The 15,122-nt window shown below is 32.7% G+C and overlaps 1 non-coding gene and 1 pseudogene across 1 annotated transcript; one reads left to right on the top strand and one right to left on the bottom strand.

The window, feature by feature from the left end:
* The first annotated feature begins 6,979 nt into the window (after positions 1 to 6,979).
* On the top strand, positions 6,980 to 10,084 carry LOC149533837 (pentatricopeptide repeat-containing protein At3g12770 pseudogene; annotated as a pseudogene).
* A 1,788-nt stretch (positions 10,085 to 11,872) lies between these two features.
* TRNAK-UUU (transfer RNA lysine (anticodon UUU)) lies at positions 11,873 to 11,945 on the bottom strand. Its single transcript has one exon. It is a non-coding gene; the product is annotated as a tRNA-Lys (tRNA).
* Positions 11,946 to 15,122: the final 3,177 nt, after the last annotated feature.

The raw sequence follows: 15,122 nt of genomic DNA on the forward strand, positions 1-15,122 counted from the left end.
CATAGTTCTAATGAAAAATTTAAAGTTGAAACCATAACTGTTCAATTTATTATTTTTAAAAAAAAATTTATAATCTATTTTTTTCTATATTAGAAAGAGTTTCAAAAGAATATAGTCATAATAAATTTATATAGTTTTTTCGCAGTCAAGTTTTCTTGATTAGTGAGCTTTTCATTTTCAAAATCTACAACATAATTCTTTATCCAAAAATCAATATAGTAAATTAATAAGTATTATGCAAGCATAGAGGAAGACACGAAGTAGACAAATCTTTCAATAAAATTCTACAATGGGTTTTCAAACCCAACCTCAAAACCATAGCAAAAATATGAGACAATCTGTGAATCCATGCAAATCCAAACCCTTTGGAACTTTCAACAATTCTTTTGATCTAATTCTGAATTTGGCTCCCCAAAACCTATGTGTGTAGAAATGAGCTTGAATCTCTTAATAAAGAGTTCAACTCTACCTAGGGTTTTTGGTTTTTGAACATGCAAATGACTCTCATTAAAATAAACTTTTACTATTTAATACTTTCATGCACACTTAAAGAACTTTTAAAATTAAAATATTCTTTTATATTTTCTTTTCCTCCAATTTATTAATTAGTACAAGCACTAATTAAAGCATAGTTTATTATTTAAATTAATAATAATAATCAAAACTCATTGTTTAAATGCAACTCTAATTTAATTATTATTAAATAAATAATTATAGCAAAGCAATATTAAATCTTTAATATTTTAATATTTTAATTCTATTTTTATCCAACCTCTCAAATTAGACTTTTTAATTAAATCTTTTAAATGAAGTACAAATTTAATTAATTTATAATTAATTAATTATCATCATATTCTAATTTCTCTTTAACCAATTCTCTAAATTTAAGACTTTTAAATTAAAAATATTTAATTAGTTTTCTTAATCAATTAAATCTTCTCATACTTCAATATTTTATTTTTAATCAAATAATATTTAATAATTCTCAATATTATATAATTAACCCAAATATTATAATTAACCACTTACGAAATAAATCACATAGCAAAATCCACATAAAAGCAACATTACCAAATTAGATCAAAACTCAAAATCAAACAACATAGACAAAGATAAACTCACAGGTTTTAAAACAGGTGGAAAGTCAGTTACAAGTATTTAGGCTATGGCTAGGATTAGACCTAAACATTATCTTCCCATTCTTACCATTGAGTTATTGTGATAGGGCACGCTCATCCTAGCAATTCAGGGAAGTCGATGCCTAGTACCTACAATAAAATCTAAATATGTACATATATCTAAACTAAATAGGCAACGGTGGAGAGTGATACATCGTGTAGATCCCAACTAGCAAGTGACTACGACTCCCTCTCTTAACCACATCAGACATGACATGTCAGATAGAAAAGTAAAACAAACATGCACACCATACACATGCAAGTATGGAGTAAGTACTATAATAAATCTTGAGTACAAATATCACATATTCAAACATGTAAAACTCATCATTGTGAATATAAAATACTCATCATTTGATATCATCTAGAAAACAATCATATTTACTAAGAACCATTAAAGCATCATTAATGTGCTAGCAATCATAATTGTCAATCAACATGTGAAATATAATCAACTAAGTAATTCTTTATTGATATACATGTAATCCAAGTCATGAAATAACTTCATAATTAAAAATCCAATGCCCTTGAAACCAACACATGGATGAAATAGGCATAAAAAAGGTTTGGTAAAATTAATGGAAAAGCAAACTATGGGTGGGCACTAGAAGAGATCTGGACACTTGCTACAATTTTTTAAATGCTTTCTCCTTATATAGTGGTTGTCAAAATGTTTCTTCTATGATCTTCTTCTTCATTTCAAAGACTATTGCCAATCTTTTTTACAATTGTTGAGTCTTTTGTTTGCTAGAAATATGATGCCATTCTAGAGAGTTTATTTTCATATATGTGTTTCTTTTCCTCTTTCTTGGCTTTTCTCTTGTTGTTTGCTATTGACTCAACAACTAAGAATTTGTTAAAAAATAATGTTGCATATAGGAATCCATATCTCCCTCACTACAACATGGGTTTTAACAAAATTTAATGAGTTCTTGCATTTTGATGCTGGCTAATTCCAATTAAAATTTCAAGAAAACCCAGAGCATAGATTGGGAGAAAATGTAAATTGATGACCAACTGTCCTATACATTTCTAAAGCTGATTTTTAGTAGTATGATTTTGTTTCTTCTTATAGATCATAGGGTCAATCCACATCTAGATTTGACATTATATTTGATCTTTTGCTGAATCTTTAGAACATTGTTCATAGTGGCATTGTATCTATTGAAGACAAATAAGATAATTGCTCCATATAGCCAGTTTTTGTTGATTGCAATGAGGCTGGAAAATGTGTTGCTATCTTTAAAATGCATTTTGAATCTTGATAAATGCATGTCATGTTTATTTGGTATCATGCTGATACAACATGTGAAGTTGTAAAAGTATTATAAAATTCATTGATGATTGTTATACACTTATGTAATACTTTTCCAGCATATGTATTTGCCTCATCTTTATATATTCTGATATTTGAATAACCTCATGTTGGTACCTAAAAGTTGAACATCTCTTGTTGCAAACCATTTATTGATTTCATGCTAGTTAATGTTGACTTTGATGCCCTTGTATGTTTAAACTGTCTGAAAGCATTGTAAAAATCATATGAATCAAGAAAAATACCTTATGTAGCTATCAAAAAAAATGAAAAAATTATCATGATCCTCTAAATATTTGAAAACTGAAAGTGCACTTGCGACCTCTTTAAACATACTAAACCCTTTTATGCTTGAAATTTGAAACACCCCTGTCTAAAATTTGTAATAGCCTCTTCATGTCATTAAACCTCCAACCTTGGCTCCTCCTGTAACATTATGCTAAAACAATCTCTTTGTGTACAAAGTTATAATGCATATATGAATATGACTAGTTCATGTAATTTAACTATTCTTGTAGCAATAAAACTTCCTATAGAAATTTCAATTGAGTCAAAAGTTTTCATGACAAATTGTCATGTCCCTTCAACAACTAGTCATCCATTAGGTGCTCCATTAATTCAGTTGGAAGGTCCCATACCTATAGTGTATGTATGACCCCTCTACAACCTCCTTAATCAATCTTTGCCTCTACATGACTCCAGTCAAAAAGTTTCACACCTAAATGTACGTGTGTCATTTGAACAACCTACCTAGTCTTTATACCTAAATCCACACATGAAGAAAACAACATTAGCATAGAACCAACTTTCTTTCTATTTTCTTCATTTATGCATATGGTTGATGTATGTTTCTTTTGTTCAACTAGAATGAATAACATTGATTGATATGTCTTTGTTCCCTAACCTCTGACATTTCATGTGACTGGCATCATTCTTCTTTTCTATGCAGGTTGCAATGAGGAAGCGAGAACCTGAGTACTTCATCAAATTCAACATGGCTACCTCCCTACCAGCAAATGACAGAACCACTAACCTCTGTCAATGTTTTTTGTTCTTTGTTGAATGATCAGTGTTCATTGCTCATTTGTAGATTTTGTACTTTCTTGAGAATGTATTCAAAAGAATCTAAAGTTGAAATAGAATTTGTTTTTCTTAAATAGTTACCACGGCTTGTGTGGAAAAAATAACATGGACTTTCCTTTAATGAAATAAAAATATCTTTTGTACATGTATTCTTTTTTTATTTTTCTACAAACTTTAGACCTTCTGAATACTTTGAAATTAACAATGTTCAAAACCATTTAATAATTCAACTCAGCATGCAATTGTGATTTGATAATTTGTTGTATGAAATAAATCTAAACTTTTTTTCACATAGGAAATAAAATTAGGCAAACTTTAGAAAATTTTGCATATGTAGTGAAAATAGTTAACAACTATATCATTTAAGTAGCCAACTCGCAGTAACTGTTATGTCATTACACATTTTATCCTAATTACTATTTGTGTAGTTAGCGTTATTTCCAATATATTTATCTTTTCAATTAATTTTTTTACTTTCAATTTAGTTTCACTTATAAAATTGATAAAATAGCTTGGAGTCTCTCATTGTGCACATACTATGCAGACCCATAACAAGTTTATACTTCATTGGTTGATAAATTATTCAACCTCCTTAGCACATTAGGTTAGTTAATGTGAATCTATTATCCCATTAAGTGTGTGTATTGAGTAATTTACACCAATCTATTGCATATAGTAAAGATTGGTTAACCTAGAACGTGATATTAGAGTGTAAGTCAAAGAATTTTTAAAAGCAAGAGGAAAGTTCATTTTGCACTATGGTATGGGAAAATGAGGTCAATGTGAAATTAAAGAAGCTCCACTCACATTTATTTGGCATTGAGAAAGCTCAATATTTCACAACAACATTTCTCCTTTTGCTTGGTCATTTCTACCATTTCGTAGAAAGGAAATGCAATTTAAGTGGTTACACAATGTTTTGCCTCTTTATACACTCTCTACAAAAGTTCTTTTAACAATTTAATTAGTTATCTTAAGAGGAATCCCTCAAAAACATAATAAGATGACAAAGAAAACCATCCTCCTTCCTTATTTAATAAATGTGCATCAAAGGGAATTAAGATAAGTATATTGAAATGGATAAGAAAGTTGTATATAACTATTTTGACTTGGGAACTCCAATCTAACATATTGCACAAAAAATTGAATAAAAAATTTGGAGAGACAAAGTGAATACTTGTCTAATGTGTTAGAATTGGTAGAGCATATGGCCATAAGATTTTATGAAGATGTGATGACTCACACATGGACTACTCTATAAAAAAGTGGGCTTGAGGACATGCAGACAATGATCTAAAAAGAGCATAGATGATCCATACATGTCTTATGAAATTATTCTCAGTCTTCTCATTTATTTATTTTCTCTTCATTCCACTCAAGACACTCTTTGATTTTCTTTGAGATGATTGTTTTAGAAACAAATCCTATGAGGAAACCCAAAAAACATGATAGGATGACAAAGAAAAGCCCCATCCTTCCTTATTTAATAGATGTGTATCAAAGGGAGTTGGGCTAAGTATATTGAAATCGATAAAAAAGAATTTTCTTATTAGAGCTATCTTTGAGTGGGGAACCCTAATCTAACATTTTGCACAAAACATTGAATAAAAAATTTGGAGAGACAATGTGACTACTTGGTCAATGTGTTAAAATTGGTAGAGCATATGGTCATAATATTTTATGTAGATGTGAGAACTCACACGTGGACTACTCTATCAAAAAATGAGCTCAAGAACATACAAACAATGATCTAGAAAGAGCATAGATGATTCAAACACGTCTAATGACATTACTCTCATGGTTTCCATTTCTTTCTTTCTTTCCATTCCACTCACGACCTATTTGATTTTCTTTGAGGTGAAAATTTTAGAAATGAGTGGGATACAATCTCTACCTCTTATTTAAATTAAGGGGAGCATATATTCTTTCCTCACAATTGATGAGTCTCAAAAACCAAATTTGCTAAGTAGCGAATTGATTGGAGGATGGAGGTATATAAGGGAGATAGTTAAGTAATGCCCCTTGTTAGCCTCTAATGATGATGCCACTTTCCATATTAGTGGCATTTTCTTTTATTTCTATTTTGTGTGATGAATCCCCCCTTGGTGAAAATCATTGTAGTGAAAAAAGAAAAGTGTAATGAAACTTATGGATCTTGAAATGGGTAGTGCTAATTGAAAAAAAAAAAAAAAAAAAAAAAAAAAAAAAAAAAAAAAAAAAAACTATGTTATATGACGATATGATCATGTGCATGTTCATGCCTAGGTTTAATATGACAAACATGAGTGCAAACCATGGAAAGTTAATGGGAGGTGTCTTTCATTTGAATCAAGATCATAAGTCATCAAAGTTGACTTACCACTATTGGAAACTTTTAACTTGTTTAAAAGTAGGAAATAAGGAAATCATTAATAGTGTAAACAACTGTATAGGAGAGCAATTGACTTCAAAACTTTTTTGAGTGTCAAACTTTGTAGAAGTATGGTCTGTCAGTAATGATTTCACAGTTCAAGTGAAAGCAAAATGAGTTCTTGTATGTATGTAGTAATGTGCAATTATAGTAGTGTGTGGACTTAAAAGTATGCGTTGACATATGATTCTATATTTAATTCATATGATATACTTTCTCCTCATATTCATACTAAGGTAGGGTGTCAGGAAGCAATGATCACATAGGTATTCAGGTTAGCTATAAAATTGTTGAGAAACAACAAAATATTATTATTACTGTAGTTTGTTAAAATATTATGTATAGGGGAGTATTAGTTAGTTATACACAAGTTTATAAGTATGTGAGTTGTTAGAACTCTTTTATTTTTCATATAATATACTTTCTCCTCATATTCATACTAAGGTAGGGTGTCACAAAGCAATGTTTGCATAGGTATTTAGGTTAGCTATAAAATTGTTGAGAAATAACAAATTATTATTATTAGTTTAGTTTGTTAAAGTATTAAGTATAGGAGAATATTAATTAGTTATACACAAGTTTATAAGTATGTGAGTTGTTAGAACAATTCTTTTATTAAAAAATAATTTCTATAATATAGAAAATAATACTCCTATATAAGAATTTAATGTACAATTGAATTAAAATATATAAAATAGAATAAAATATTTTATTTACAACTTTCTCACAACAAACTTACGAAAATAATAATAAACTATCTCCACTAATAATATCCCTCATTTTTGAACTAGAACCTAATGAACAAACCAAAATTATCTAATATATTAATTTAATAATCAACAATAGTAATTCTACCAAACAATTTTACTTTTTTCCATTGTGTATGCGGCATTTTTAATGCCCTATTTACTATAATTTTTTAGTTCATTAATTTTAATTTTGAATTAGTTAATAATTACAACAAATAGTACATTTTGGGTGCTGCGCAGACATTGCCAATTTTCTCAAAAAATTTACTGCACACGAGTACATTTATATTGCTGCACGGGCCAGGATCAACGAAGCTATTAAGAATCGAATTTCAATTTTTTTTAATTGGATCACAGCATATAGAGATTACATCAAAAATAGATACAGCAGCAAAAATATCAGTCATATTAAAAATCTAATTTCAAATTTGAACTGAGAAATATCTGTCGGAAGCTATACTGTGCAACTTTGCTATAGTAGTACACCATAGCTGTTAAAAAGTTATTTAAATTGGATCAACTTCGACATCAACCGTTGGGGGATAAGATTGGCGAACATTTCGTTCGACATTTACTTATGACTCCACTCGTTTTTTTAAAAATTTTTTTGGCTCCGAGTTAATGATGCTACACAGATGAATTTGCATGGCTTTTTGCACCACCAAACTCTTTCAGTCACTCATCCCAACTCTGCCATTGAATTCATCATTTGAGAGCTTTTCCAAATTCAACAACTACCGAAAAAGAAGAATATGTTCTGTTTTTCAAGTTTCTTCTACTGTTGAACGGCAAATAAGCTGGGATTGCAATCAATCCAACGAAAAAGACAACTGCGCCTCTATTTTGGAGAAATGTACCAAGAGTAAATCACTCTTACAGGGTAGAAAACTTCATGCCCACCTGCTTGTCAAAGGGTTATTCCGAGATGTTCTTTTAAAAACTAAACTTGCGGCAATGTACTCCATGTGTGGCAGTATGGAGGATGCCCGACAATTGTTTGACAAAATGTCTGAAAGAAATGGCTTCTTATGGAACATGATGATCAGAGGCTATGCCTGCAATGGTCCCTGTGAAGAAGCCATTAAATTCTACTACCAAATGCAAGAGGCCGGCATACAGCCTGATAAGTTCACCTATCCCTTCGCAGCCAAAGCCTGTGGTGTTATGTCTGCTCTACAAGAGGGCAAGGAGATACATAATCGTATCGTCAGAGCTGACCTAGAATCTGATGTTATTGTTGCGAATTCTCTCTTGGCAATGTATGCTAAGTGTGGCTGTATGGAGCATGCACGGCAATTGTTTGACAAGATGCATGAAAAAACAGTCGTGTCCTGGAATACAATGATCGCAGGATATGCCCATAACGGGTATGCGAATGAGGCTTTGACAATTTTTCATCAAATGCAATCAAAGGAAGTTAAACTAGACAAGGCTACAATTGTAAGTTTGCTGCCTTCATGTGCTGCTTGTGGAGCTCTGCAAGAGGGGAAAGATATTCATGGTTATATAATCAGGCATAGGCTTGAGTCAGGTGTTGAGGTTCAAAATTCTCTTATAACTATGTATGGGAAGTGTGGAAGTCTGGATGCAGCAGACAAAGTTTTTGTGAACATGTCCACCAGAGATGCGGTCTCATGGACTGCAATGATTGGTGGATACTCTCAGAATGACCATGCCAAGAAGGCTTTGGAACTTTATCATCAGATGCAACTAGCAGGTATTAGAGCCCATTTGCCTGCCATAGTCAGTGTGCTTCCTGTATGTGCTCATTTAGCATTATTGCAGCAAGGCAAGTCCATTCATGCTTATTTGATTAAAAGTAATTTAGAGTCAGATGTTGTTGTAGGGAGTGCCCTTGTAGATATGTATATAAAATGTGGGGACATGGAACTTGCACATCAGATGTTTGAAAGCATGCCAACAAGAAATGTGGTATCATGGAACGCAATGATTGCTGGATATACCCATAATGGTCATGCTAATGAGGCCTTGATGATTTTTCATCGGCTGCAACTAGTAGGCATAGTACCTGACTGGGCAACTATGGTGAGTGTCCTACCGGCATGTGCTCATTTGGCAGCCCTGCAACGAGCTAAATGCATTCATGGGTACATATTTAGAAATGGGTTTGAGTTAAATGTGCGTGTGGGTACCGCACTCATAGACATGTATACCAAATGTGGGAGTCTATCAATTGCACGGTGCATTTTTGACATTTTACCTGAAAGAGATGTTGTATCATGGAGCGCAATGATTGCTGGGTATGGAATGCATGGCCATGGTGTAGATGCCCTAGCACTTTTTTCCGAAATGCAAAGGATAGGTTTGAGGCCAAACCGCATTACATTTACCAGTGTTTTATATGCATGTAGTCATTCAGGTCTGGTAGATGAGGGCTGCAAATATTTCAATAGCATGAGTCGGGATTACTTCATCACACCTGGGGTGGATCATTATGCGTGCACGGTTGACCTCCTTGGACGTGCTGGACAACTTGATCAAGCACACGACTTAATAAAAAATATGCCTCTAGAACCTAATTCTGATGTATGGGGGACTTTACTTGGTGCCTGTAGAATTCACGGCAATGTTGAGCTAGGAGAGCGTGTGGCGAATCACCTATTTGACATGGAGCCTGAGAATACTGGAAACTATGTGCTTTTGTCAAATATCTATGCTGCTGCTGGAAAATGGGATGGTGTAGCAAAGGTGAGAGCAAAGATCCAAGAAAGGGGACTAAGAAAAACGGTGGGTTGTAGCTTGATTGAAGTGAGTAATAGGATGCATGCATTTTCTGTTGCAGATAAATCGCATCCTCTGTCTGATTGAATTTATGCAATGCTAGAGACTTTGGCCGGGCAGATGAAAGAGGCGGGATTTATATCTAGTAAAAGCTTTGTCCTGCATGATGTAGAGGATGAGATGGAGGAACAAATGCTCTGCAGTCACAGTGAAAAGTTGGCCATTGCATTTGGACTGATCAACACAAGACCGGAACACCTATTGTAATCACAAAAAACCTTCGTGTGTGTGGCGATTGTCACAGGGCTACCAAGTTTATTTCCAAAGTTGCGGCAACAGAAATTATTGTGAGGGATACAAGCCGTTTCCATCATTTCAAAAACGGATTGTGTTCTTGCCGAGATTACTGGTGACTACAAATTGAAAAAGTTAAATCTTCAATTGATAAGTGAGAACTTGGTGCTGTTCTCCATTTCTAATTTGCTTGTTTATCTGTTATCTTACAACCTTATCATTGCGAGCAATAGTGCAATGTTGAGAAAGCATCTTTGTAGAAAATCTAACAGGCTATAAGCATAATGTCATCAAAATTATATTGAGTTTATCAGATGCCTGTAGCTTTTGAATGGTTCCATTTTGTGGGTTTGTTATCAGGATTCAATTTTGTAGTCTTTTAGTCAAATTCATTGACACATGTTTAATGATAAAACCTCTCTCATAGAATGAATGGAACATTTAGCACACTGTATCTACTGTATCTAGGTGATGCTTACAGAGGTGGAACATTTGGACATCCCGGAAGCTCACCCATCTCAATACTGCTTCAGTTCAAACATACTTAACCATAGAATTTCTTCTGAGCACTTTCATTTGCAAACCTTTTAGCTCGTGTTGATTCTATTTTGTTATTTTCCTAGATTTGACTCATGGGATTATCTTGTTTTCTATTGATCAGCTACGACTTGAACCTGGGACCTCTTATATGTTTGTTGGGGTGCTCCATCTCTGATCCACCTATCATCTTTGTGAAAGGATTTTCTTACAATTGTTGACTTGTTTCTATGTGACTGATCTGTTCCAGCACACCTCCTTGCCACACTTCAATGCTTAGGGTTTCTGGTTTGACTGTGATACCATGTTATTTTATGAGTTAAAGACTTGAATATGGGACCTCCTATTTGGATGCTGGGATTTTTTCCTCTGAGCTATCAGCCTTTTATGTTTTGGAAATGGTCGACTGTGGTTCATCAACTCAAGAAAGTTGTGAGTCCATTGTAACCTGGTGCATGCTGGTAGGAAATCTATTAAATTTATATAATTTCTACACTTCATAATGATGGATTTTTACATTTCTGATTTAAATTGTGCAATTTTTCATCAATAATGTTTTGGTCCATTTCTGATTTAAATTGTGCATTTTTCATCAATAATGTTTTGGATTGTACTATATAATCCATCATGAGAATGAAACAATAATTAGAAATCAAATCGATTATATTGCAAGAAATATGAAACTTAATAGGAAATCTCTAATATTGCAAGGATTGTGGAACTTAATAAAGAACTTATTAGTGACAGCTTAAGCAACATCCAAAAATGTGAATAGAAAAATGAACTCCCATAATATCCATATTATATTGCAAGAAATATGAAACTTAATAGGAAATCTCTTATATTGCAAGGATTATAGAACTTAATAAAGAGATTACTAGTGACAGCTTAAGCAACATCCAAAGATGTGAATGGAAAAATGAACTCCCATAATATCCATAGTGAGATTTCTTATGCCGAATTGGAGGGTTTTAATAGAATGAAGGAAGAATAGTTCACTACAGATTCATTTGCGGATTTGACTTGAGCTTCGTTGTTACTGGATATGGATATATAGATCGACAAGAATCACAAGAGGCGATTATTATGAATCAAACATTGAGATCTTTCTCCCTGGACGCTTCATAGGTATCGCTGTGACATCTCTTAGTAAAATTGTGCAGCTGCTACTGCACCGTGTAATCAGTTGTATTAATCTAAAGAACAGCTCCTATTAAATTCTAAACGGATTAGTTACTATGGATTAGAGAAATTGCTTATGACGTAGGTCTTATGTAATTTGCTGCGATTCAATTTTTTATTTGATTTGTGAGTATATTTTTAACCCTCAAAAGTGCGAGTATTTAAAAAGGGTCTGTGTGACTAATAAGCTTAATATTGTATTCATCTAAGGTTTCTACAGTTGCTGATATTAAGTTTTAGTTTGTTTGAGCTGGAGTATATCTTAAACCCTAAAAATGGCGAATATTTTAGGTGAGTCGTGCGCGCAGATAACTGTACAATTTTTTTTTAATAAATAGCAATTGCACCTACTACAGGGCACTTCCATAGTAAAAATTGTTTCCGCCATCTGTGGGAATCGAACCCACGACCACGTGGTTAAAAGCCACGCGCTCTACCGGCTGAGCTAAGACGGCGTCATTTTCATATCTAGTAATAGCTTTTCTTAAAGGGACAGAATCCAGCAATGGCTACGCAACCACGAGAATTATGCTTTAGCGACGCTAGCAAGGTACGCCAACGAAATACTTGCGAAATAAGTAGCAAATTGTAAACACAATCTAACTATAACACAATATTCTAATCTTAATTATAATAAAAATCTTAAAACTAACCATATTCTTAAATGTAACCTAAGTTATTATTTTAACATAAATCTTGATCATGATACTAACTATGATTAACCCTTTAATTGTAACTCTTTAATATCATTGACAACCCTAATCCCAACCCTAGTTCTAATCCTATCATAACTCAAATAGTAAACCATAATAGAAAATCAGATCACAACTCTAACTCTAAATCTAATTGTAACCATGACCATGACATCAATGAGTTATACAAAATTAAAATGATATTTGTGTGTTTTGAGGAGGATTATGTGCTTTAAATATTCAAGTTATTTCACAACTCTAACTCTACATCTAATTGTAACCATGACCATGACATCAATGAGTTATACAAAATTAAAATGATATTTGTGTGTTTTGAGGAGGATTATGTGCTTTAAATATTCAAATTATTTGTAGGAGAAGCTTTGATGTTTTTAAAATAAATCTAAACCTTATATTAATGAGTTATTTGTATGCAACATTTTAAAGCTTTTAGAATAAATCTACGCCTAACATTCTCGAGCTTAGGTGATAAATATTGCTTAAGGTGCTAGGATTAAAGAGAATAATTTAACATTTTCTATGCAAGATAAATTCAAATAATTAACTTAAATTTAGTAACATGTCTATGGGAATAGAGAATCAATTCCTTAGTTTTTTTAAGTTTGCCCAACTAAAGTGAAGTTGTTTACCTTTGATATGTGAACATGAAAAATAGTTTGCTACATTAAAGATTGTATTAAAAAATTCTCTAAGTCCAACAATGAGTTTACTTTTGATATGTAAGCATCTAAAATAAAAAAAATTAGATAAAAAGAATGAAAAACAACATTGATTGAACGACAAATCCAAAGCTTGAGTACGGTAAAAAACTTGAGAAAAATATTAATTCTACATGTCTAGGCAATGAACAAAGCACATTGTCCTCAATTTGTTTCAATGATAGGACACGTATTCGAAGCAATCTGATCACTTCAATCATGGTGGAGATGTTCTCTCTCATGTCTTCAAAATAATCATGGTACTCAAAACAAACCCTTGCACTACTACCTAATATAATAATCTATAATTGGTCTCAACAAATAAATATAAATGCAAATTTAGAATTTTGGTTTCATAATATTATTAAATTATTATATTTGTATCTAATCATTTCAATTTAAAATATTTGTTTGCATCTGAGCAATATTTGCATGTTTTAAGGCAAGAGCCTACAACACAACAGTAAATTGTGAGCCTCTTATCAAAAAGGTCTTGGGTTCGAATCTAACTCGCAAATTAATAAATAATAATAATAATTACTAACAACACATAATAATTAATCTTGGCTACGACCTCTTATCGGTCAAAAAAAAAAATTCTGCATGTTTTAGAGTGTATTTGACCTATGTTTCAATTTTACAAATGATTGATGTTAGTAAAAATATTTGCATGTTTTAGAGTGTATTTGACCTATGTTTCAATTTTACAAATGACTGATGTTAGTACTGATTAGGGCCTGGAAGAGGAGTTGTTTATGGGCTGTGACCAACAGGTCTATTGGGAATGTTTACACTAGGTACACTATTGGATCTTGGATCTTGGATCTAGAGCACCTACTTTTACTTGTCCTTAAAAGGGAATAATCTTGCTCTCTTCCAACAAAACCTTACAAATAGGACATTCTTGGAATTTTGAATGTCTATAGAGCCACTTCTTTAGGCAAGACCAACAAATAAGGTGACACACATCATTACAATTGGATCATGTGCCAATTCAAGACAAATATTGCACTCAAAGCTCCGAAGAAAAAATTGAACTATGTTATGATGATTGAAAAGAGGATCTCTCATTCATCTTCTATATTCATGTAAATCCACTAAAATTACAACACTACATAATTCACTTAAAAGGCTAAATTGTGAAAAAAATTAAAAATAATAATGTATGATTCCTAGCCAATAAAAATAACCTTTCACTTAAAGATAATATGTAGCTAAGAGAAATCCAGTGGGACTTGACCTTTGGTAATCTTGGAGCCTTCCTCATAAGAAAGATGCATCACCATGAGTTTTTTCTCAACTCTTTGGCGATAGAAATTCCTCAACAGGGGAATGTGCAATTCTTGGGTTTACCCTACTGGTAAATACAAGACAGATCGGATTTTTCCCTCAAACAAGGTTTGCCCAAAAGTTCACGTTTGAATTATGTTATCATCACAGCTCAATTGGTTGAAATCACAAATTATGCTCAAATTTTTTGTTTCGAGGTACTGCAATTACAAAGCTATAATTGCTATCTACTAGCCTTGGTGGAGATGAGAAATAAATAACTTGAAAACTTAAAGAGGAGCTCGAATGGGAAAGTAGGAAGAATGGGACAAAATTTATGATTATGATGTCTATAATGACCTTGGACATTCTAAAAACAGTGAGAAATATAAATGCCCAATTTTGGAAAGATCTACAGAATACGGATATCCCTACCTTGGTTCAAAGCTTCAATTTTGGCATAGGGAGCAAGGACGCTGGTAAAGGTTTCGGAGTTCAGTTTTTTGAAAGCCCAATAAGAATCTCTTGAGTAAAATAAAACACACTCGCTCACTACCCAATCCCATGCCCAAAACAACAAAGAACAATACCAGATAACGACGTCAGTTACTGAGCTGAACCAAATATCGTATCCTTCCACCATTTACACAAAATACTGAAATCTATTTGAAGTCGGCACATACATAACGGCTATTGAAGGCGGTTTCAAGTTTTCATTTTTGGTCCGGTTAGTTGAGCCGAGTCAATAGCAGTTCATACCATACCCAACAAGTACGTTCAACTTAGAAAGTTGGGTTTTGATGCTCTGCTCTTACAAGCAACTTTACATACTGGACTGGGAAAAACTCCTGCCCCGATTTTCCTTGCCTTCTGCGATCCATCCTCAAATTGAAATCAAACCCAAATCCCTGTACTAAAATCCCAATAACACAATGGTGGTAGCTCCTGAAGT

The sequence above is a fragment of the Cupressus sempervirens genome, chromosome 10 (genome assembly GCF_028749045.1).
Source record: "Cupressus sempervirens isolate cs-2001-9-10 chromosome 10, ASM2874904v1, whole genome shotgun sequence".
Lineage (NCBI taxonomy): Eukaryota > Viridiplantae > Streptophyta > Pinopsida > Cupressales > Cupressaceae > Cupressus > Cupressus sempervirens.